This window comes from Carassius gibelio, chromosome A18, assembly GCF_023724105.1.
Source record: "Carassius gibelio isolate Cgi1373 ecotype wild population from Czech Republic chromosome A18, carGib1.2-hapl.c, whole genome shotgun sequence".
NCBI classification, from domain to species: domain Eukaryota; kingdom Metazoa; phylum Chordata; class Actinopteri; order Cypriniformes; family Cyprinidae; genus Carassius; species Carassius gibelio.
Genome location: NC_068388.1, coordinates 24,253,200 through 24,273,917, shown reverse-complemented (window position 1 = coordinate 24,273,917; position 20,718 = coordinate 24,253,200).

Here is a 20,718-nt window from a genome sequence, read left to right as displayed (position 1 = left end):
TCACGCACAATCATCTCTAGAGTTTACAGGGAATGGTCTGAAAAAGAGAAAATATCCAGTGAGCAGCAGTTGTGTGGACGCAAAAGCCTTGTTGATGTCAGAGGTCAGAGGAGAATGGGCAGACCGTTTAGAGATAACAGAAAGGCAACAGTAACTCAAATAAGCACTCGTTACAACCAAGCTATGCAGAATACCATCTCTGAACACACAACACGTTGAACCCTGAAACAGATGAGCTACAGCAGCAGAAGACCACACCGGGTGCTGCTCCTGTCGGATAAGAACAGGAAACAGAGACTACAGTTCACACAGGATCACCAAAATTGGACAATAGACGATTGGAAAAACATTGCCTGATCTGATGAGTCTCGATTACTGCTGCGACATTCAGATGGTAGGGTCAGAATTTGGCGTAAAAAAAATGAAAGCATGGATCCACCCTGCCTTGTCTCAATGGTTCTGGCTGCTGCTGGTGTAATGGTGTGGGGGATGTTTTCTTGGTACCAAGAAATCATTGTTTAAATGCCACAGTCTACCTGAGTATTGTTGCTGACCATGTCCATCCCTTTATGACTACAGTGTACCCATCTTCTGATACCTCCAGCAGGATAATGCTACATTTCACAAAGCCTAAATCATCTCAGACTGGTATTTTGAACATGATAATGAGTTCACTTTACTTAAATGACCTCCACAGTCACCAGATTTCAAACATCTTTAGGATGTGGAGGAACGGGAGATTCACATCATGGATGTGCAGCCGACAAATCTGCAGCAACCAAGTGATGCTATCATGTCAATATGGACCAAAATGGAGGAATGTTTCCAACACCTTGTTGAATCTGTGTCACAAAGAATTAAGGCAGTTTTGAAGGCAAAAGGGGGTCCAACCTGGTACTAGCAAGGTGTACCTAATAAAGTGGCCAGTGAGTGTATATGTATATGTATATATATATATATGTGTGTGTGTGTGTGTGTGTGTGTGTGTGTGTGTGTGTGTGTGTCTGTGTCTGTGTGTGTGTGTGTGTCTAAATAGCATATTTTAAATATACCATTGCTCTTTTGTTGATTGTGATTGTTTCCGTTGTCCTCATTTAATAAATGTAAATGTAAATTGTAAATGCTTGTATACTGAACTGTTGCATAACTGTTGTACTAAATCACACAGACAAATAGCTCACTTGCATGTTTGATTTGTTCAAATATTGTTTGAACACTTGCAACTTGCAGATCGCCTGCCTTGTGCATTTTTACTTCAAAGAACATCTCTTTGGCATGCAAACAATACTTTTTGCATGTAAATCTATGCAATCCATGAGCCAGTGTGTGGTTGCCAGTTAACTATCACAACCAAAAACGAATGTTAATTCTATTACAGACATATAAATTGGAATTACACCCAAATGTTGCCTAGTACCCAAGAAAGTAGCATATTCTCCCTTCCTTATCATGATCAAAAAAGTGCATTTGCCTAAGTGTTGAGACTCAAAATGTAAAGTATACAAGCCTTTATTAATTAATAAAAGAAAACAAAAACAAACAAAACAACCCCATGGGGAAAAAACATAACAACAGGGCAGACACGAGGGAACATGCAACAACAAGCTATATATATTTATTAGGGGTGTAACGATATGCGTATTCGTATTGAACCATTCGGTACGAGGCTTTCGGTTCGGTACGCGGTATGCATTATGTACTGAACGGTTAGTTGGACTAATTTAATTAAATAAAAAAAAAATAAAAAAACTAAAAGAGTGAAATATAATGACATGCGTTCAACAAGGTAGCCCAATAACCCAAACGACATAACAGGCAACGCCCCAGACACCCCCGAAGAAAAAAAAAAACATCAACTTATATGTTTATGTTAGGCTACTCAGTCAGGCGCTCGCTCACGCGCTGAAGGCTTGTTGCAAAATGGCCAATGCGTTTAACAGACCAGAAATAGAAGATCCTCCAATAACCAACAGGTCTGGTGTTTGGGTGCACTTTGGATTCCCATAATGGTGATGGCAAGAGAGTGGTGGATAAAAAAACCACCACTCTTTCATCTTTCTCCTCCTTTCCAAAGCACTCGGGCAGTTGCGCCCCTGAGGCGTCTGCCTTTGCTAAGCAACAATGACGTGCTCTCTCCATGAAGACGCGGAAATTTCAGCAAAGGATAAATGGATTTGCAGCTCTAAAAATCGCTTGCAGTAGCTCTGCTACTAAATTTATTTCAAAATTGCAATCCATATACAACTATGATCAGCTGTTCCTTCATCTTGGCTGAGATTTCAACGTTGTTACGGGAAAGGATGAAGCTGATTGGTTAGTTCTTGTCACATGACCCGCGGTGCGCTTGCGGCATTCTGAAAAGTTGAGATGTTTTTGCATTATGCTGTATCTAAAACGTACCAAACCGAACCGTGACATCAGTGTATCGTATTGTATATATATATATATATATATAGAGAGAGAGAGAGAGAGAGAGAGAGAGAGAGAGAGAGAGAGAGAGAGAGAGAGATTTTAAGGTGTAAATTGGTCTTAATACGTCAGTATATTATAGCTGGCTATTATTAATTATCACAAGGGTCCATCTCAAGGGTGTCCTCATGTAGGACGTTGTGTCAACAAAAATCTTGATATTAAGTTATTCATTGTTGTTCTTTTATGTAATCCATTTCGCGAGGAAAATTTAATTTTTAAAGCCTTTTGTGATTTTGTTCTCTTATAGTTTTTCAGATGTTATAAGCTATTTTTATTTTAGTATTTTTTTGTGATATATTCGTATAAGTGTGTTACTTCTCTAAGACATTGACAGCTGTTGTGTTATTTGTCCTGGCGGATCGTCTCTCTGTCTGGGAGGTTGAAGAAAGGAGACGCATGGCCTTCACACCCTGGCACATGTTCCACTGACCCCACAGGCTGCTGTATCAATCCTCTCCAAAACTCACCCTTCACAAACCATAATATTTTTCCCCAGATTAGAGAGGGTAGGCTGGAGGACCCTCACACTGCCCCGGACCGCTCTAGAGACAGCGACTCCACCTGTCAGAGTTCAAGAGTTAATGCCAAGAGCTTAGAGACTGTTTCCATAACGACTTGAGTGTAACTTTTGCTTTCTCTGCCACACAGGGCTGTTACATTTGTTGAAAATATCAGTCAACAGCCTGGAAGCTTGATTTATAACTAGAAAGTGAGAGGATTGATGACCAGCCAGAACAAACATCACACTAAAGTTTGTTTTAAGATAAAACAATAAATGGCACTAATTGACTGATGTGCTGTATTTTTTTTTATATTTTATATTAGTTACATTTATATGTATATGTTTGTGTATATTATTATTAATATTATTATATAACTATATATATATATATATATATGTGTGTGTGTGTGTGTGTGTGTGTGTGTGTGTGTGTGTGTGTGTGTGTGTGTTATTCCTGTGATTCCAAAGCTCATTATTCAGATTGAAGACAGAATAATGAGCTTTGGAATCACAGGAATAACACACACACACACACACACACACACACACACACACACATATATATATATATATATATATATATATATATATATATATATATATATATATATTACAGTTTTACCTTAGTATAATATATGATATAGTATAATTTATTTATTTTATTTTTTTACCGGTCCCACTTTATATTAGGTGGCCTTAACTACTATGTACAATGTACTTATTGTATTCATATTGGATTGTAAAACTCTTTTGCTGTTATTGAGGTGGGATGGGGTAAGGTTAGGGAGAGGGTTGGAGGTATGGGTAAGTTTAAGGGTGGGTTAAGGTGTAAAGTATGGGTCAACAGTGTATTTATAAATGTAATTATAGAAATTAAATACAGATGTAATTACATGTATTTTTTTTTTTATAATAGAAGTACAATGTAAAAACATGTATGTACACAATAAGTACATTATACTAAAGTATTAATTAAAATGTAAGTACATAGTAGTTAAGGCCACTTAATATAAAGTGGGTCCTTTTTACCTTTAATTCAATTTACAATGCTTTACTGAAAAGAGTACAAACATTTTCTCAATAGTTTTCAATAATAATTCTAAACAGCACATTATCATGAAACTAGAACAATTAAAAGCCTAATTTTACACATGGTAATGAAGCAGATGTTTGTTATTCTCTTTGTGAAAGGCCAAGGCTCTTTTCATCCAGCCATTCCATCCCCTCAGAGATTTCACTGCATATCATACTCTGGACAAGCTAAACTGGCAATGCCAATAAAGATTAAGTGGACCATCTCTTAAAGCTCTCTCACAGCACAAACAACTGTCGCACAGGCTCCACGCTCTCACGTTCGCCTGTGGTCAGGAGTCCACAGGGATGCTCCTGAATGCCATGGACTTGTAAGGTTTTCTTTCACAGTATCGGAGTCCTCTTTTAGCAGTCCAGTGCTTACCAGACTGCACCTCAGATGCCCAATTAGCCTGAAAAACAATAGCTCCCTGATCATCATCCCATTGTGCTCCCTGACATTGTCCCTGTGGCTCCTGTTACAGCCTGACAGTAAACAAAGGGCTAAATTAGATGTGCAGTTGTTGCTATTGTCCCGTTCTCCTTGATACCCAAACCCCTCTGTCTTAGCGGGCCAAAGCTTGTCCGAGAGGTCCCTGATGGAGTATAAGTGTTTGGATCAATGACAAGATGATGGTCTCAGTGTGAGACTCTGACTGAAGCAGCAGCGGTCAAAGAAATTAAGTCAAAGTGTGGGCACATGGCAGCGGTCTCTCTATAGGCCTTAATGGTATTCAGATGGATGGCGTCTGAAGCGATTTCTTGGGGTGAGAGGGGGGCAAGTTACATGGCAGCTGTTGCCCGGACTGACGGGCTTGAGGGAGCGCGGGGAAGGCCGTTTCTAAGGCTCTGCTGATGGAGAGACTTTGATTTATGCCTCAATTAAAGAGACATTGAAAGCCGACTTTCCTAAACACAATTGTGAAGTCCCACACGTATGTCATGTGGTGCATCTCTACTTAACATGAGGCAGACGGCATAAGGATGTTGGAAACTGAATCTGAATGCTTTTATAATTCTGCTTAAACCCATGAGTGGTTTAACATATTCAAATTAAATTAATTATTTACTGGAATGTTTTTACATCTATCTATTTTTTTTTATTTTTTTACATTCTTGCTGAGATTACCTGAATTGTACTGTATAACAGCACAGCTCCATAACGCATCTAGTAAAAGCTGTCATAAGTTTTTATTTTAAATCACAAAATGACTTACAGCTTTTGCGGCCGTAACTCAGTAAAAGTGATACATGCGTAATGTGTGTGAGTATTTATACCACCCTCGCTACAAAGAATAGCTTATTCAAAGTCTTGAGTGGATGACACACGACGTTACAGAATGCAGATATCATTCTCTCTGTGTGTGTGTGTGTGTGTGTGTGAGTGACAGAGGGTCAAGATGAAGGAGATTGTTAAATGTCTGAGGCTTGTGCTCCAGTGACCACTAAGTTACCCACGACATCTTCTTCTTGTAAATCCTCTTTGCATGCTTTCAGGGATGGGGTCTCTTACTTTCCATTATTTGTTGTTGCTTAATTATATGATGGCAATCAATCATATAGACACCAAAAATAAATACATCAACACTAGATAAGAGGCACGTATAACTGATTGTATGTGTGTGTGTGTGTGCGTGTGTGTGTGTGTGTGTGTTTGTTTGGCAGTTGTCACATACTTTCATGCTTGTGTACAAGCCACCATAGACTAAAGAACTTGGATTATAGTGAGACATCAAATTATTTTGGAAATATGCTGCCACATTTTACAGTTTGTATAGTGCCTATTTAGCACAATACATATTATATATGTCTCAACTTTATCAGTTTGCTTTAGTCTGACAACTGATAACTGTTTACTAAAAGACCTGGTTCTGAAATAGTCCTATTCATATACATATTGCACCTTTCCACATTCTGACAGAGACTTAAGTAAGTATCAAAGATAGCAACCTGGGATGTGTGAAATTGGCTACTGGCAGTATGTTATAATTGTGTTTTTATAATTATTGTCTGATGAATTTTAAATGTGTATACGCTAATTTTACTCATTTGTCATATTGATATATTTAATTGGTATCTTTGTGGACGTCTAACATCACTTGCTCACCACTGCAGTGAATGGGTGCCATCAGAATGAGAGTCCAAACAGCTGATAAAAACATCATAATTATCCACAAGTTTCCGTCATTAATCCATTATTAGTGTTTTAACATTAAACTGGTGCTTCTAGACAAAATATAAGTCTATAATCCATAATACCCATCCTCCAGTGAAAACATCTATAATCTATTGCCCTCTCACATCAAACTCTTTGACATATTTGTTTAGAACTAAGCTGTTTTCACTTGTTAACTCTACTTGCATAATATGTGAATATTTCTCTCCTAATTCAGACAAGATAATCTTTTCACTGGAAAAAACAATGTTATGGATAGAAGACTTGTAGTTCCCTTTCAGTCGGTCACTCTCGATGCCACGTTGGTGACCGACGAATATGGGATGTCGCTTCGATAGACCAATCTACTTTGAGTGTAAACTAAACGAGCCAATGCACATTGGCATGCAATTATTGCATCCAGCTGCCGCTGATCACTGAGTGAGTATAAGAGGGCAGCAGGTGCAATGCATACCAGCTTTTCGCTTCGGAGCCGAGCGTTAGTATCACTCTGCTCAACTGTGTCTGCTGTGAACTACGAGTTCAGCACGCTCTCGGAAGCTTCGTGTGTTGGCGAGACGGCGCTTCAGCGGCGGTCGTTCCTGTGTCGAGTGGATTGCACACTTCAGGCTGCACTACCCCTGTTGTGTTGCAAGCGGCCAATTCCCCTGTGCGCCTCAGCACTAAAAGAGCATTTCCTAAAGGGCAAATTTCTCTAAAAGAGCTTACGGGTGCGTCTTTGTTAAGATGACGGATCGTCCTTATAAGGATGCCGTTTCACCCGTGCGTTTCTGGGTGCGGTCGTTACCTGGTAACCCTCCAAGTGGTGCCGTGGAGCTGAGCGCAGGCAGGCTGCCCCTCCCGTCCTGGCCCCCGTCAAACTTGGCGGTGGGCAGAAGAGCAAGAGGTCCTGGGATGGGTGACCCAGAAAGAGGTAGCTGCTTTCTGGGGGATGGTGAAAGCACCTCTCCCTCCCCTGGAGGAGGGCCAGGCGGAGAATCTGGAAATCTTGACAGGAGAGTAGATTTCTCTCTCTCTGGGTCCCAGGAGGGCACGGAGAGTTGCGGACGGCCAAGCACCGGACCTCACTCATCCTCCTCCTTCGCCAGATGGCAGCACCGGGAGGACAAGGAGCAAGTCTTGCTAGTAGCGCCATATTGGCCTACTCGGACCTGGTTGCCCAAACTAGTGCTCCTCTCGACAGCCCCTCCTTGGCTAGTTCCTCTGAGGAGGGATTTACTGACTCAGAGACGGGGCACCATTTGGCACCCGCGTCCAGACCTTTGGAAACTCCATGTTTGGTCCCTGGATGAGACGCAGAGATTCTAGGTGACTTACCCCAAGAGGTAGTGAACACCATCACCGTCTACGAGACACGCCTATGCCTTGAAGTGGAACCTGTTCATTGAGTGGTGTTCTTCTTGCCGAGAAGACCCCCGAAGATGCCCGATTGTGGTTGTGCTATCCTTTCTGCAGCAAGGGTTGGAGCAAAGGCTGTCTCCCTCCACCCTCAAAGTCCAGGTTGCCACTATTGCTGCGTACCATAACCCCGTGAATGGGAAGTCTTTGGGTAAGCATGACCTCATCATCAGGTTCCTTAGAGGGGCCAGGAGGTTAAATCCATCCCGCCCCCCCCTGTATACCCTCTTGGGACCGGTCTCTAGTGCTTAAATCACTACAGCAGGGCCCATTCGAGCCTTTGCATTCAGTTGAGCTAAAATTTATTTCATTGAAAACTCTGCTACTTCTTGCAATGGCCTCCATCAAGAGGGTAGGGGATCTGCATGCATTTTCGGTCAACGATTCGTGCCTAGAGTTCGGGCCGGCTGACTCCCAGGTAATCCTGAGGCCCCGGCCTGGCTACGAGCTCAAGGTTCCCACTACACCCTTCGAAGACCAAGTGGTGAACCTGCAAGCGCTGCCCCTGGAGGAGGCAGACCCAGCCCTGGCTTTGCTTTGTCCCGTCCGAGCATTAAGGTGCTACATAGACCGGATGCAAAGCTTCAGGACCTCAGACCAGCTCTTTGTCTGTTACGGAGGCCGGCAGAAGGGGAATGCCGTCTCTAAGCAGAGGATGGCCCACTGGATTGTGGATGCCATAACCCTGGCTTATCAGGCTCAGGATGTGCCCTGCCCATTCAGGTTGCGAGCTCACTCAACTAGAAGTGTTGCATCCTCCTGGGTGCTGGCACGTTCGCTAAGTTCTATATCCTTCGTGTAGAGCCGGTGTCCTCTTGTGTTCTCACCTCAAACGGGTAGTGGCACTGAGAGGCCCGGTTAGTGTCGGCTTGTTAAAACTGCTCCAGAGTGTCCGTACTGTAGACCCTGTTGAGATCCTCCATCACCCTAGGCAGCTGGACGCGGCGGAACGTCCGGCACCAGGCCTTCATGATTAATCCGTGAGAACCATGGAAGGCTGGGTTCCATATTGAGAACTAAGCGGTACTCATATGTGTATAGTCCACGGTATAGCCTTAGAGCCCATGTTTCCCCGGCAGACTTCTGCCTTCCCAAGAGGGTTTTAATCACCTCAAATTTCTCCTTATACTCCTAAACGGATGCTATATGTGTTTTTGCCTCCGAGACCTCCTTCAGGAAGGATGGGGCTTCCGCAGCGTCCCGGCTCCAAGCGGACCGGGTACATTTTCCCAGTGTTATCCAATCTCACCCAGTGAGGTAGTGCTTTGACAACGGTGAGTGGAGCTACTTGTTCTGAGCCCCGGCCTACACCTAATAGGGGCGCAGGCGGCTCGCACAGGGCACTGGAAGGGACAGCACCCATGGCGCTTTGAAAGGGAACCCATATTCGTCGGTCACCGACGTGGCGTCGAGAGTGACCGACTGAAAGGGAATGTCTCGGTTACGTATGGTAACCCTCGTTCCCTGAAGGAGGGAAGGGAGACGCCACGTCCCGCCGCCATGGTTGCTGTACCGCCGCTGAGCTGCCGGGTTCCCGGCTCGGCTCCTCAGCGAAAAACTGGTATGCATTTCACCTGCTGCCCTCTTATACTCACGCAGTGATCAGCGGCAGCTGGATGCAATAATTGCATGCCAATGTGCATTGGCTCGTTTAGTTTACACTCGAAGTAGATTTGTCTATTGAAGCGATATCCCATATCCGTCGGTCAACGACGTGGCGTCTCCGTTCCCTCCTTCGGGGGATATCATATATATCATATATATCATGTTTTTTTAATGTTTTTTTTTTATGTTTTATCAATATCAACGCATCCAAAAAATTACTTCAGTAACACTGAAAAGAGTTTAATTTTCTGCTGGCATGTAATTGCTCGGTCTTTTATCATGCTGTGTGTTCCTCCGATCAGATCTTTGTTATTTGGCTGTCTGGAAACAAGTTTGTTTTCTTAGCCAGTGTATAATACAATTTTGTATCAATTGTTTTGATAAGTGTGTCACAGTGTAAGCCACACATCTGGAGTTCAGGCTGTCCATCTCAACAGATGATATCTGTTCGCCGATAGCATCTTCAGACAGACTGAGCAAAGAACAGTTTGCATAGTCAACACAGCTGAGTATGCACTGTCACTATGTTACAGTCGCTAACACAGTTATCAGACGCTTCATCACTATATCTTCTTTAAAACAATTTGTGCCAATACAAACACTTTTAAGATAATGTCATGTCCATGGCAAATGAAAAACAGTGAAGGGGATTTATGTAATGAGCACACAGGTGATTTCCCATTGCTTAAGATATTCCAAACTGTATTATGTTCAATAACTTCTAGTTTAGCCTAGCGGATTGATTATTCTTAATTTACCATGATAAAGCATAGGTTTTATACTATAGTTCTGCAGTTAAAAAAACAATCTGGCCAAATATGGAAATTATGTGATTACACTATCACCTGACACAAATTTTGTAATTTTTTAGAAGACCAGTAAACAGGTGCTAATTGCTGTTAATAATGATTTCAGTGTTCTCTTCCAGTACACCAAAGTTTTTGATGAAAATCCCACGTGACTTAATAAATAGAAAGAAACAAGCCTATAACTTGTTTGAAGTGAGATTCAGATTTTGAAATTCTGTCAGAGTATATAAAATCTTTCAATATAGTGACGTGGATTTGCCATTTTAAGCCATTCAGCAATTTTAAAAGCCACAGAATGATTCATAATTACAAAATATCAAACCATAGATGGACCTTTTTTTTTTTTTTTTTTTTTTTTGCCTACAACATTTTACAGATAATTCAATAATGTGTTATTTATATATTTTTTATTTATTTATTTATTTTTTTTTGGTGTTAATGTTTATTCTTAAATTACCACAGTTTTACTGTAGTACAGTAGTAAATGTTATTTTAATGGAAATAGTAGTTGCCATGGTGAATATTTAAAATGAATTGTTTTATCAACATCTTTTACTAAATCTATTCTATCCAGGACTTGCTTCTCTTTAATCTTTCTTTTACTTTCTATCTCATGGAGTCCGTGGTGGAGATTACTTGAACATGCAACCCCATAAACAAATGTAATACATATACTGTAATAAATTTGCATATATGAAATATATTGCCATATGAAGGGGGCAGAAAATATATGAAACCTATTTGAATTTAGAACAGTTTCATATATTAAGTAAATCATATGTTGGTAAATCTAGTCCATACAAAATATGTTTGTGTGAAACATTTTATATCATGGTCACATATATACCATGAATGCATGCCTGTGAATATATATGACCTTATAAGTAGCATATATGGCAATAACACTTTTGATATAAAGCAATCACATATTCCATTTCCATATGGGACAGGCTGTAATTTTCTTCTTGTGTTTATACAATGCCTTCATACTTATTTTCTGTTTATAACTGTTGTTAAAAACGGTCAACGGACATGTTGTCAGCATCATAAGCTGAACCGTGAGTCAACGGCACACAAAAGTCTGGTGGAAAGCCAGTAACGTGTTTGTGTGTGAACAAAGGCATGGGAGGGAAATCACCTCGCCGCTAGCATTCCCTGCGTATAACGTAATCTTTAATGAAAGGTTATCATGCGTTCTGTTCGGAGTTACTACTGCTGCACACCTGGAAAAGAGAAGAGCTGGGCAGCTGTCATTTCGCACCCACTCTTGTTTTAGTTTAGTAAAGGATGTTACATCAATCTGATAGCTTTTACTCTAATTTGAAAAGGAAATAAACTACAGCCTGTAGCTTAATAACCTATTGCATCCTAGGTTTTAAATTTGCCAGTTGGCTAATTTGTCGATAAGTTTGACAGGAGTACAGCATCACTAATGATTGTTATTCAGAAAGCAGAGTTCTGTAATCAAAACACGGTTGTTATGAATGACTCAGTCTTGTGACAGAAACGCCAACTATCAGAGTATTGACAAATTTACAGTGCCGCCTAAAGCGACAACGCAAATGCTAACCCAGGTGGTTTACACAACAGTCAGGTTATCCAGACTTAAATAGAAATGCATTGATGAAAATGTCGTTTACATTTGTTGTTTTTTTACTAGACTCTAGCGGAGAACATTGCCCGTTGGTGTGGCCTTAATATTTTATGATCGTTATTTCAACAGCTTCTATGAAAAAGCATGATCGCATTGGCTGCGCCCGTAGCGTAATGTGTTTAATAAGGTCAGATCATGTTTCTTCAGGCCTAATATAGTCTGCAAATTGGATCTTTAAATTCCCCTTTCATCACAGAAAGGCAAACAAGCTGATTAAGATGCCAGCTGCTATCTTTGTGCTAGAAAGATCAGTGTGTGCAAAACCTAGAGTGACCAGACGTTTGGTTTCATAAGATGTGTTCTGACAGGTCACAAAAACGGCAAATGTCCCATTTTCAGGCCTACTGACTCAACATGAAGTCTTCAGTGTTGTTCTAGTTTCCAGCTGTGTCTTTGCTATTGTGAGTTCAATTTTGCAAAAACCTCAAACTTTTTAAGCAAAAAAAAAAAAAAAATACTCTGGTTTGAGCATCTTGACCATCCAGACATTGCAAATAATGTCCTTGTAAAACATGCTTAAATCAAGTTCAAAGTTTTTTAAATACATTTGAAATCATTGTTTTAATAATCTTTGGCCATGCACTTCTTTTGATGGTGCTGACTAACAAACTAAAGCACTTATAAACAACTTGATTAGAGCTGTAGTGTGTTATTTGATAGTGCACTTAAAGTATATTTTAAATATACTAAACTGGAACTTTATTATTACGGTTGTGTCATTTACAGATGTATTGAATTACATAACATGCATGCTTCTGTAGAAATGACACTGAGTATATTTTAGTTTCTTATATATGCTTATCAGCACATTGGACAGTACAGTTTAACCATATTTCAAAGATAATAGAAGCAATTAAATTTTCTTTATTTCTTTATTTTATTTTATTTTTAACCATACTGTGGAAGTCAGTGGATACCATCAACTGTTTGGTTACACACATTCTTCAAAACTGAAGAAAGGAACTCATACAGGTTTGGAATAACTTAAGGGTGAGAAAATTATGACATATGTATGTGTGTGTGTGTGGGGGGGGTGTGTGTGTGTGTGTGTGTGTGTGTATGTGAAAAATATATGATTTTCTTTTCCAAAGGAGACAAGGAGACCTGCTGAGGTCTTGAAAGCTCTGATCCATGGCGTTCTCTATCGGGCCGCTCGGGCCGCAGGATAACTGAAGTGGTCTTGAGAGGAGGCTCTCAGTGGCCCTGCTCAGCGAGGGCCGTGGAGTGTGAACAGCGGCAGAGATGCCTCCGAGGTCAATCCTTTAATATTGATTACAAACTGGAGCGGGGCAGCAGGGCCGACAGGGTGCAGCTGTGAGTTTGTGCAGCTTTGAAGTGACCCGCGCCTGTTGGCGGGTCCCAGGCCCTCGCGCATGAGGAGAGGCTACAACTATGTGCCTGCCTGTGGGAAAGAATGTCACGCGACGCCACAGCGACGGAGCCTGCCACCGACAGGGGACGAGATTTAGAAGAGCCATGGTGAGAGTCCTGCCAGCAGCAACTACTGTCCTCTCGCCACCGCTCAGAGAGAGAGAGAGAAAGAGAAGCTGAGTGCATTATAGCCAAAGAAGTTAGGGGTTAGGGGAGCAGTTCTGCTGATCACAGGGATCTGTCTGGTACAGATACCCAAGTACAGTTTGTTTTACTCTGAAGCCTTACTCTCTCTCTGTTTTGTCTACTCAAGAGTTCAGCCCAAAACATCAGAGCAGATGGAAATACATGTCATCTTTGCTTTAAATTCCTGCTCCTTCCATTCCAATACGTGTGTGTGTGTGTGTGTGTGTGTGTGTGCGTGCGTGTGTGTGTGTGTGTGTGTGTGTGTGTGTGTGTGTGTGTGTGTGTGTGTGTGTGTGTGTGTGTGTGTATATATATATATATATATATATATATATATATATATATTTTATTGGGTTGATTATATGTTAAGGTAAATAACATATAATCCAGAGGTCTACTAGTAGCTTTTGTTTTATTCTGAATTAATAAACATATAATGAAATAAGTAAACCTTATTAAAAAAGTAAAAAAAAAAAAATTAAAAAAAAAACATAATAATATTAAATTATATGATATATTATTATATTATATATGTCAATCTCAAATTATGAAAAAAATAATAAAAATACTTATTTGATTAGAACTAAATCATTATAATGCATAATAATGAATAATCTGAAATATGTCCTATACTTTTTAAGTAATAAGATTTATTATTATTATTATTATTATTATTATTATTATTATTATTATTATTATTATTATTATTATTATTATTATCGTAATCATCATCAACATCATCATCATCATATTAAAATGGATTTAAAGAAGATTTTGAATCCCAGATGTTCAGTATGTTCTCAAACATTTGTAATCTCCAAATAGTACTCTGTTATTTAGCTTTTCTCTAGTTTTAAATAAATAAATCATTTAATTTTGTCTAGTGGACCTGACTATTAAAGCATATCTAGGCTTGCACATAACAGGCTGAAACTGAAAATCAGAAAATCATTTATTTATTTATTTATTTATTTATTTATTTATTTATTTATTTATTTATTTATTTATTTGTAATGACAAAAACATGTAATTGATTTAAACAGCAGGGGGTGATCCTACATCAAAGGAGCAATGCTATGCATTCAATGAGCCAGAAATTCCATAAATGCAAGTTATTTTCTAAGAAATATTTTTCCTTTGCATTTGTTCATGTAGGTAAATACAGACGGCTGGTCTGTGTGTGTACAGTATGTGTGAGAATGTCTGGTTTTGCTTTAACTGCGAGGAACAAACAGAGAGTAAAACTTAAAATAAGCTCTATTGTGTTTCAAGAGGAAAACATGGAAATAAACATACTAAATAATGACATAATGACTGTACAGTAATCCAAAAAGGTTTGTGTGACAGTTAATTTTGTAGAAGAGATGACGGAAAAAATTTTATTAGCTGGATGTGGGGGAAAATGTATAAAAATAGTGACTGGAAAGTCCCTACTGTGAAAGAGAAACAAACGTGTACGTTGTCATATGCATTTCAGACAGGTCAGAAATTGTGTGCACACTCAACATGAAGTCATCTTCGTTTATAAAACTAATTCTAATAATCCATTAATTAGAACTGAACTGAACAGAAGTAAGGATCAGACATCTTGCTTTTCTAATGTTTTCTAGGAAGCGATTATCAGGAGAATGTTTCATAATGATCTATAGTTTCATGTGAGCTGTCACAGTAAAGCACAAAACATAAACTCAAATTGATTTGTCTTCACGGCTAATTAATACCTGCCACATGATACGAATCTGTGTGAAATATGGTACACGCGTATCTCATTCCTGGGTTGGGCAGCCAACCAGAGCATTTCGTTTCCGAGTTAATGTGCGACAAATATCAAAGAGCAGTATGTACCTATATGTAGGTAAAGTGGAATGATGGAAATTGTATAATTATTGAGCTATTTCACATATGGTATATTATTTAGGTAATGTGTTTTATGCTGTGTTTGCCAGCAAGGCAGTTTTGTAGTTTGTGCTGCTGTGCTGCTCTGCTATCATACTAAATTACAAAGCCTCTATAATTTACTCCTCAACATTTATGTGCGCAGAAATGTGCTTAATGTCTTTATTTTAGCCGTTTGCCCTTTAATGTATCTGAGTTTTTTTTTTTTCTTCTTCTTCTTTTTTTTTTTTTTGGACAGATTTTTTTATTATCTTTCCTGCTCTGTGTTTCTAGGTGTTTTATTATTATTATTATTATTATTATTATTATTATTATTATTATATGATCTAAAAATTAAGCAAACAAAGTAGTATGGGGAAGGTTTCACAGATATTACTATTTTAAGTAACTGCTTTCTGTTTTAATATTGTAAAATGTAATTTATTTGTGCAGCTGAATTTTTAGCATCATTACTCCAGTCTTTTTATTGTCACATGATCCTTCAGAAATCATTCTAATATGATGATTTGCTGCTTTTATTATTAACAGTTGAAAACAATTGTGCTGCTTCATATTTTGGTGTATTATTTACTGCAACTTTTGATTAATTATTACAATTGAATGTGTCCTTGCTGAACAATAGTTGTAAATTATAAAAAATAATAATAAATAAATAAATAAATAAACAAATAAATGCCCCCAAACTGTTGAAGTGTGTACATTAGCAGTAACTTAAGGTTTTTTGTTCCTCTTTAAAAAAACAAAAATAGGAACATAAACATCCAAATAAAAATATTATTTTGTCATAAAAAGGAAAACCTAAAGGAAAAAGAGAGAACTTGGAGGAAGAACTGTTACAGCAAACAGACATGACATCATGTGGCATAAATACCAATTATTAATTTTCTTCCCAATTAAATGGATGGAACGCAGGACGAGTCTGTGCTATGACCTCATTGCCCCATAACAATGATCCACTGAGGGCCACGGCCTCAAAGCTACACGGCAATTGGTGTCCATAAGTTTTATTTGGCATTTTACAGATATTAGGTCACACCAGTTCTTTGCTATGACTAAAGATACTAGAGAGAGAGAGAGAGAGAGAGAGAGACCAGTGGAGGGAGCAGGACCACTGCACAAATACGCTAAAAGTCTTGCTTTAACTCTGGCATATTTAGCAGATTTTCTTGCGTGTCTTTTTAATTTCGTCATGAACATGAAAATAGTGATAGTTGAATTGCTGTATTCTGTTTACACGTTCATGTTCCTGTGTGTCTCTATCAGGTTTCGCTGACATTGTCAGGACGTGTGCGAAAATGATAAGGACCAATACGGTTGACTTTTATTATTTGAGGATTATAACTTGAAAACGCTAATGCAATTATATTCACATTTATTCATCAGACACTATCCAAATCCCCTTCCCAGGAACAAAATTAATTTGTCAAAAAGATAACAATATGCATAATATGCAATGCCAAGTTTGATAGACAACAAGATTAAGAAGGTATATATAGTCTATATAGTCTATATGTGTGTGTGTGTGTATATATAATTTATAATAATATATAATTTCTATATAAACACTCTATATGAGTATTTTTATAAAGTATTTTTTTAAGTTATGTTGTTTTAAAAATATGTATTGTTTTATTTTAGTGTGTGTGTGTGTGTGTGTGTGTGTGTGTGTGTGTGTGTATATATATATATATATATATATATATATATATATATATATATATATATATATATATAGAGAGAGAGAGAGAGAGAGAGAGAGAGAGAGAGAGTGAACTCATTTTTTTCAGATTAATACATATAATTGGTTTCAGTTTATTATTATGTATAAATGTTTCAAATATTTTCTTATGTATATACATTATTGTTGTTGCTGTTTTATAGTTATTGGTTGTGTATTTTTGAGCTCACATATATTTTATTTTATAAGCATTTGTATTAAGTGACCTCATTTGTTTTAACTAATTTATATAATTATTATTTATAATTTTTTTGTAGTTGTTTTTAGTTTTATTTTTGTACTCATACATCTAGTTTCATATTCTTTTTATAAATGTGTCCATTGATGTTTTATTGCGTTATTTGGACTGATACATGTTCAGCATTAGTTACTTTAAATTACATTTGGCATGAATCATCAATTAAATTTACACTTTCCCTTATGTCATGTGAAATATGTGTGTGTGATACTTTACTTTGCTTTCCGCTTGGCTAATGTTTGAAGCTCTGTGAGCGCGTCTTGTCTTATTGAAGCTGTTTAAATAGTCCTTGAAATGTGAATCTGCAGCCCAGTTCTTCAGTTTCTCTAACATTCACATATAAAACATGAACATGAAATAATAACAGTTTTAATCCAAGGCAAACAAATTCACATGATCAGGAGTTCAGGAATGATCTGTCATGGCCATTACTCTGTAACTGAAAGGCAAACATTATTTTTACCTCATTGAAAGTGCTGTCGTAATGCAATTACTCTAGTTTTGTGTGATTTCCAGGCATTTTAACTGAGCTTCTCTGTGTCTCCTTCTCTCTCTTTATGAACTGCTTCATAAAGAATAGCTTTTTGGCTGAATGGTGCCCGGACTATTCTCTTGTGAGTAATAAGATTATGTGTGTGTGTGTGTGTGTGTGTGTGTGTGTGTGTGTGTGTGTGTGGACTGAGAGTCATTTACGGCATTGGACTGTGCTCTGCTAACCACCAGCAGCCACGTGCTCTCACTCATGTGTTATATTTAATGACATTTATTTAATGCATGCATACCTTGAAATAATACCAGTGCCCTGCAAATAATTTATGCATGTTTAAAAATCCTAGCAAATGCATGCTGTCTACTTGCGAGTAATTGCATTAACCTGCAATGTGATTGCAAATAATACAAGGTACTTCAATTATAATTATTAGCTCAACCTGCAAATTTATCAATGTATTTAGACTAAGAAATATTACAATGTTCCGAGACCATCTTGTGTGATTTTTCAAGAGTGATTTTATATACACTCACTGTAAAAAAAAAAAAATAAACAAGGCACAATGTACTTTTGAAGTAACTTTCTGTTTGTATGTGTTTTTTATTTTATTTGTATTTTTATGCATTTTTTATTTATTTTTTTATTTTTTTTTGGGGGGGGGGGGGGTATTCTGCACTTCATTGCGTTGTGTTTTAGGGATTAAGGAAATATTCATTAAATTAATGGATAATAAACTGGCAGGAAATTACTCGTATTTGTTTTAAAAATGCATAGCAGTATTTGTTTCAAATAACTTTTGTAAAAATACAATTCTAATTATGGATGAAATAATTCACCATGCTCATTCTGCATAACAGACATATTAATGTAAAAATGAAACAACATACTTATTCTGACCCGTACTAATTAAAATATTTTAAAGAAAAAGTGGTCAGGCTAAATATGATTATATTTTAAATGATTGGAATAATGGGTAATTTTAAGGGTATATAGCATCAAATATTGGTAAAGATTTAAAAAGACAATTAATAGATTTTAGTGCTGAACTGTGAAAGTTTATTAATTTCAGCTAATGATTCTGTTCTGAAAATGCCTGACAATATTGTTTTTTTGCTTATATATACATAAGGATATATTATATATAAATATATAGCAGGACATCAAATGTTGATGATTTATAAAGGATTTGCTTGTTTGTATCATACATTATATGGTTGTTTTACGAATGGGACTGTTAACTGTTTGCTGGCTTTATTAATCGCAAACAATTCTTCAGTGTTGAGCTTTTGTCTGTCTTCTTGAAAATGCCCTCTTCTTTATAGCTCTGCAATGTCCTGTGCATTGTTTAAATCGATGTATGGTTGATAACAGAGTGGAAAATGAAAATAGATCATTTACAGAGCGATTAAATCGAAATCAACAGTCCAAAGCAAAACTGTTTAGTTGTGTGAGGTACTTTTGTCAAAACTGAGAAAGGGCAACCATTTATTGTATAATGTTGCAAATATTGAGTTTTCACAACTTTTTTGTTTGTTTGTTTTTGGCTGCCACACTTTCAGTTAGTAGTAATATGATTCTAGCTGGCAGTAAACCCTGTTAACTCTGACCTGGGAATTTTCTCATCTGTTTGTACTTGTCATCTGCTGGTTTCCAGAGTAACCCTGACTTTTTTGTCACATACTAGAGCGAACTAACCTCTACTCACTTTCAACCGGTGACAGGCTTTGCTTTATTAAATTGGCACCAGGTTTTTTCCTTTTGTCTGTTGGCAAACTTGTTATTATACACCGGAGATTTAACCAATTATTTCCACTGCTGTCTGTTTTAAAACCTGTTTTCAGTATTTCTGACTCTCTACATCAAATATTAAGTGTCTTAACCCTCTAAGGTCTAAGGGTAATTGTGGGGCCTGGAGAAGTTTTGTCATACCCTGACATTTGTGCTTTTTTTTCAGCTACTTATAAACACCTAAATGGCTAAAGTCTAATCTCACTGTAATCAGCACAAGCTGGGCTATAATAATATTTGAGCAGCATGTATGCTGGAATAGTCTCCTAATAAAACGCCAGTTTTGCCAAAATTAACCTAATAATGCAGTAATGCTGTGTTTAGTTGCTTTTTACGTTATTCTGAAATCTTTCTATAGGCTGGCTATAATCAAATAATCATTTTCAGTGACTGAATGGGTGCTCGATTGTGTTTTGCTATGGGCATGTAAGGTGTGGTACTTGTTTATCATCTCCTGTTTTATCTGTTCTCATAAACGCTTAGTACTTTCCAGGATGAGAAATAAATCAGTTCAGGTGCTGCTCATCAATCAGTCCAATCAATATTAGCAGTTCAAAAAGAAATCCAGCTTTGCACATACAAGCGAATACACCTTAGTTTACTAGCAACCAAGCGTGTGTGGGTGTGCGAATGTGAATGTTTTGTGCATTCAGGGTGTTGTTACGCGTCTTTCAACACGCAGTGTGTAAATATGCATGCATGTGTGAGAGTATTGAATCTATCATACCAAGGTATGCACGGTCCTTAATCATTACCATAACTGATTGTGCCAGGTTTATTTTGTTTTGATTTGCCTTTGAAGATGTTTACTCTGCAGCTTTATATGCAATTCATCAAAAAAGCAGAACTGGGGCGCAGTGGTTTCAGCGGCCTGAACAAAGCTCACCTCTGTGAATGTGAATGGGCCTTTCTTTAGGAGGGCGGCTGAGCGTGTTTGTAAGCGACTATACACCTGGTAACTCTGTAAACCGTTCACCATCAACACAATGACTCACAGTGAGTGTATTCGAGTTAAATTGTGGCTTACGTGTCAATATAGCTTATGTAAACCTTGTCAAATCCTCTTGTGTGTGACTACAAAGGAGTGTGTTTTAATTGAAATTCCATCATTAATCTTCACATCAAGCGTTTATGTGGCACTGGGAGTGAATGGTTGGGCGTGAAAAGCAACACTGGGATGAGCGTGATAAGCATCCAGTTATGCAGATGAGATCCTTCTGGAGAGGGAATCATATGTGTGAAGTGAATCTGATTATTGTTTTGTTTCGCCTGCTGAATGAGAGGAAATCAACAAGTGTTCGCTAGTCTATTACATCACTGCTGG